General features: G+C 34.0%; 1 pseudogene; it reads right to left on the bottom strand.

Annotated features, from left to right (window-relative positions):
* Nucleotides 1-4,804: 4,804 nt before the first annotated feature.
* LOC110206935 (bifunctional apoptosis regulator pseudogene) lies at nucleotides 4,805-5,942 on the bottom strand (annotated as a pseudogene).
* Between the last annotated feature and the right edge of the window lie 242 nt (nucleotides 5,943-6,184).

The following is a 6,184-nucleotide window of genomic DNA, read 5'->3' as shown; positions in this document are numbered from 1 at the left end:
GGATTCAGTCCAGAGTCCTCTTGGCCACCTCTTGTACAGCATATCCGAACCCTGTGGTCAGAGGCCAAGAAGGAACCCTCTACCCTCCATTGACTCTTGGGGGATATGCCTGAAGAGATGATGCCTAAAGATCACCAAATTCTTCAAAGAGCCAATATTTAAACACTGTAGAGGACTCTTGGTAGCTTTAGCACTTGTAGTGGGTGCTTTGAAGTTTCATAGCATCCCCTGAAGTAGGCTCAGAATTTTCACTGCAATCAGTTAATGTAATTTCAGCAGATTTACAGGTGGCAGGAATGTAAGATTAATTATGCTACTCCATCTATGCCTTCAAATGTGACTGAGGCCTAAGTAATTCAATTCCCATCAGTAATTTGTTTCCTTTCATCATTTCCCAACACCTGCCTTTCTACTAATTCATCCTTCTGCTTCATAAATTTGGGGCTGTTGAAATTTTGAAAAAAGGAAAACTACCTTTTTATTCATTTGTGTAAGACTGGTAGCTTGAGGAACAACCATAATAGCCTTTCCATTTCCTTCAACCTAGAAACAACACATCTAAGGGAAGATGAGTATAATATGGTCATGGGATTTCAGTCTGCTTTCCAGTTTCCCCAGCATTTTTTTTGTCATATGTTGTTATTAACCCAAAACCTTGGTCTTGGGGTTTCTTGGATCTTAGACATTCCTAGGAAAAGACCAGAGCATGGAGCAGAAGAGCAGTGACTAATTAGAATGAAATAACCAAAGCTATCTGTAGCTATATGAAAAATGTTCTACCTCAATATTGATTGGAGAAATAGAAATTAAAACAATTCTGAAGTACCACCTCATGCCTATTTTATTGGGTATTAGGACAGAAAAGGTAAATGACAAATGTTGGAGGGGATGTGGGGGAAAATGCATTGTTGGTGGAATAGTGAACTCAATGATTCTGTAGAGTAATTTGGATATATGTGAAACAGTATATAAAACCATGCATACTCTTCAACCTAGCAATAACACTACTAGACCTGTATCCCAAAAGAGATTTTAAAAAAGGAAAAAGATCTCTATATACAAATACAAAAATATTTATAGCAGCTCTTTTCTGGGGGCAAAGAACATGAAACTGAGGGGATGTCCATCAATTGGGGAATGGCTAAACAAATTGTGCTATGTGATTATGATGGAATACAATTGTGCTATAAGAAATAATGAGCAGGAAGCTCTCAGAAAAACCTGGAAAGATTTACATGAGCTAATGCAAAGTGAAATTTACTGTGTACAAAGTAACAGCAATAATGTAACATGATCAGCTATGAGTGACTTAGCTATCCTCAGAAATACATTGATCCAAGACAACTCTGAAGGACTTATGATGAAAAATGCATTCCATCCCAAGAGAAAGAACTGATAGTGTCTGAATACAGTTTGAAACACATTTTTCTAACTTTATTTTTCTTGAGGTTTATTTCTCAATATATTTCTTTCAAAACATGAGTATTATGGTATTGAATTGCTTGCTTTCTTAATGGGGGGGTAAAGAGGGAAGAAGAGCATGGAACTCAAAGTTTTAAAAACAAATGTTAAAAATTGTTTTTACATGTAACTGGTAAAAATAAAATGCTAAAAAATTAAAAAAGAAAAAAATACCAAAGTGAAAATTCCCAGAAATACAGCCAAAGTCCAGGGCTACCCAGTTTAAGGAGAAAATATTGTAAACAAGCAGAAGAATATAATTCAAATAGCATGGAAATATAATTGAAGGAAATATTCAATTAGTATTCCTAACTGCAAATATAAATAAGATGAACTCACCCATAAAACAGAAACAGATATCAGAATAGATTAGAAATCAGAATCCAACAATATATTGTTTTTCAAGAAACACACATGAAACATAGAGAGACACACATGGAGTTAAAATAAGTAGAATCTATTAACCTTAGAGCTCAGATGAAGCAAAAGCAATTATATTTCTAATTAAAAGAGGTAAGCAGCATAAGCAAACCTTGCTAAAAGACACCACATAAAATGAAGTAATATCAATACTAAACATATGTGCATCAAAAGGCAAAACATCCAAAATCTTAAAGGAAAAGTTTAATGATTTACAAGAGGAAATAGTAAAACAATACCAGTGGGTAACTTCAATGGTCACCTATTAGAACATGGTAAATGTAACCATAAAATAAATATATAAGAAGTTAAGTATATTAGTAGAATTTTAGAAAAGTTAGATAGAATTCACCTATATCCAAAAATTGACCAAGTATTAGGGCATAAAAAGCACACAAAGAAAAAAAGTCATATTAAATGAAGTATTTTCACACCATAATATAATAAAAATTACCTTCAACAAAGACCTTGGAAACGTAGATTAAAATTAATTGGAAAATAAATCTAATCCTTAAAAATGAATGGGTTGAAGACCAAATCATAGAAGCAATAATTTCATTAAAGAGAATGACAATTAGCCTAAATATGAAAATTTGTGGGATTCATCCAAAGCAGTACCTAAGGGAGATTTAATATCTCTAAACACATATCAGTGAAATAAAGAAAGAGAAGATAAATGAAGTGGACATTGAATAAAAAAATTTAAAAAGAAAACTAGAAAAAGAGCAAATTTAATATTCCTAATTAAATATCAAAATGGAAATCCTGAAAAATCAAAAAACAGATTAATAAAATTGAAAGCAAGAAAACTATTGAATTAATAGATAGTTTTGAGCTAAATTTGTGAAAATGAAAAATAAAATAAAGTATTGATTAATTTTATTAAAAACAGAAGAAAACCAAATTATTATTACCAAAAATAAAAAGAGTGACTGTAGCAAGCAATGAAGATGAAGCTAAAGCCATTATTATGAGTTGGTTTTCCAATTATATGTCAATAAATCTGACAATCTAAGTTAAATGGATGAATACTTTTACAAGAATGTAAACTGTCCTTTTTAACACATAAAGAAGTAAAATACTTAACCCTGTCTTAGAAAAAGAAATTGAACAAGCCATCAATGAGCTCCCTAAGAAAAATTACCCAGGATCAAATGGATTCACAAAAGAATTCTACTAAACATTTAAGGAACAATTAACAACAAACTCATACAAACTTTTTGGAAAAAAAATAGGTAAAAGAGAAGTGGGACTAATGAAAAACCCTGAGATAGTTTCTGAGCGATTAATAATCAATTTACTAATTAGTCTGGCCATCAATCAATAAACTGATGTTCAATGATTTCTCTTGGGAACTAAAGAGAACCAATGAGGCCAATGAATACCTTTGTAACAGACATTGTGCCTGACAAGTTAAAAATCAACCCTGATTGGTGGATATTTAATGAGGAGTTGGGCTGTAAGTCTTCAGCTGCTCATGCTGAGAACATGGCTTAATTGTGAGACTCAGATTCCTCAAGTAATCTGGACGAGGGAATCCATCTCTATCTAGACCACTCTGGTTGGTTTTCTTCCTCATGAGTGTGGTCACCTTAAACTTTAATGGAGGGGTACAAGGACAGGGTATCTTCTCCTCAAGGTAAGAAGTCTACTAGATTGGATTCTGCTTATACTCTGAACAGAAGTAAGGTCTCCTGATAAGGTGGGGTCCCATCCGAGATTGACATGTTTCCTTGGAGAGATAAGACAACTTTATTAATCAATCATGGGCCTCAGAGATCAGTTTTTACAGAGATTTTTAACAGAGACTGACTTTACTTTTATTTATCTTTTTTAAAACTTTTTATTTTTATTTAAAGTAATTATTTGAAACCTTCAGATGTAAATATGAAATCCACACTTCTCTTTGGATAGAATTAGTCTATCTCTATATATCCTGTTCTTACTTATTGTTTTTCATAGCTGTGGTTTTCATATACAAAAAGCCATACTTCATACCATTATGTATTTACAAATCATAGCTCTTGGTACAGATATCATGCTACAAAGATAATGATACAGTGTGAGGTAAATTATCAAATGTTTTTAAACAAAAGTACAATCTTGAAATTTGTCACAGATGCAGTTCTTTTTGGAAAAAAATATTTTTAGAAAGCACTGATAAAGCAAAGAATAGTTAAAATTAGTTTTCATTAATTGCTCAAAGTTGTTCAACATCCCTTTACAAATAAAAGGACACAAAACATTGATTAAAAATAGCTAGGAGGGAATATGTCAGCAACTCAATAACTGCAGAGTTTTCACTAATACTTCACAAAGAAGTTGCCAAGAAGACAGCATCTTCTGCACTGTAATTATGGTCTGCACCTGTTTGTCTATGGTTACAACAGAGTATACAGGTACACATGAATAAAAGTTCACTTTGCAAGAACATTTGGAAAGCAATGTCCTGCCTACCTAGTAGAAGTTCATTTTCCTTTCATCAGAACTCTGAATGAGATTCTCTGTCACTTGCCAGATTTATTAAACTAAGCCTCAGAAGGCCTGTTGAGAAGCAAGCAAACAACCTAATACCATGATACTTTAATGCATATCCCATTTTCTTTGAGGAGCTCTCATAGTCCTTCAAAGTCACCATTTCATTGAGCCTCACAATACCTTCAAGGTAGTTATGGGATGTGGCAAGTATCACCACTACACAATCTGAATAAACCAATATTGGTTTGAGAATGATGTATCCTGTTTTCCATGCCAAGAAAAATTATGTGTAACTTTTTTTTAAAAGCAGTCCCTTTTTTTAGTGTTTATAGGAAAGCGAATCCACTTTGTTACCATCACTCCAACTGCAGCCCCAACCACTCTTTATATTTCAAAGCTCAGATCTGTTGGAGGCTGGCTTAATTCGGAGCTGGGACAGCAACACTTAGAACACTTGGGTTTCTCATCTGCGTGCTTCTTTGACCAGAAGATTAATGTTGGTAATTGGGTTAAAGTACAGAGCCTAGTGAACTAAACAGTTGCAAATAAACTGAGGAATAATAAGCCAAAAAAATGGCCACAAGAAGTTCCTGCTTTGATACTTTCAAAAAATGGCTCCACATGATGTGAGGGACAGTTTTCAATTTATTCCTTGACCAAATCCTCCAAAATGAAAATAACTCCAGAATAGAGAGTGACACGACATTAATAATAAGAAACCATGACATCCAGGAATGAACATCCAGCCAATCCCAGGGAAATTCAGCAATCAATTCATATGGAAAGAAAGAATATTTAAAAAAGAATTCTCTACACTGCTTCCAAATGGGCTCTTTAGAGTCAAGAAACATTGTGATGATATCCTCTAATTTTTTTTTTTTGCACAGGGCATATTTTATGGGTCAAAAATAAGAAAGTTTCTGCGTAATCAAACAATTACACATAGAACATATTGAGTATTGGGGAGCTTTTCAGGGTATACAACAGGAATAATGATTTCCCTTGATTGACCTCTAGGCTGCCATTTATTCTTTCAGATTAAAAACCTTTCTCTATAAAGAGAAGCCCAAGGGCCCAGTTTCTCCAGAAAGACTTCTTTAGCCCTTCATCTTGCAAAGATTTTTAAACAAGCATACCATGCTTTGATTCTCTACTGTTCTAGTTATATAACATAGAACCATTGCAACACTAGTTAAAGTTGTCAGTACCCCTGAAAAAAAAAAACCCTCCTCTTTGAGCTATAGAATTTGGAGCTATAGAAATCTGATCATTCCCATGTTGATGAAAGACTGAAGACTATGGACTATATCACTGTTCTGCTGAATGTCTTCTAATCTCAATTTGATAACATCTTTGAGCAGAATATTTACTTTAGGAAAACCTTATTTCTCTTGTCACTCTGGACATTCTGTTTTGTTTGAGGACACCCACCATAGAACCAGGTAATGTCAACAGAAATTGTGCCCACAGGTCAATGTGGTGGGATTCACCAGGATGTCATAACAGCAGTGACATGAAAATTCATTGACAAAAATTTGACAATTAACACCAGAGATGGGCTCTTCTTCTTCAGTGCTCATCATGTTGGATTCAATTAGCTGTATGTTTTCCACCTTTTTTTCTAGATCATTCCATACTCAGAAGATATCTATTTGACTCTTAAGAGCTGCAAAACATAATCAAATCATGTGGTGCTGGAGTCAGCCCCACAGAGACCCGAGAATACCCCTGGACCATGGAGGTACTGCCCAACTCAACCCCCAACCATGGTAACTGAGTGACTTTCCTTTTAAGTAAAGGAGAAAAGCCTAGATCCCAAATTGAT

Source organism: Phascolarctos cinereus, unplaced genomic scaffold, assembly GCF_003287225.1.
Source record: "Phascolarctos cinereus isolate Bilbo 61053 unplaced genomic scaffold, phaCin_HiC Scaffold_1;HRSCAF=81, whole genome shotgun sequence".
Lineage (NCBI taxonomy): Eukaryota > Metazoa > Chordata > Mammalia > Diprotodontia > Phascolarctidae > Phascolarctos > Phascolarctos cinereus.
The sequence above is the reverse complement of the archived record's forward strand: the minus strand, read 5'-3'. Positions and strand labels throughout refer to the sequence as shown.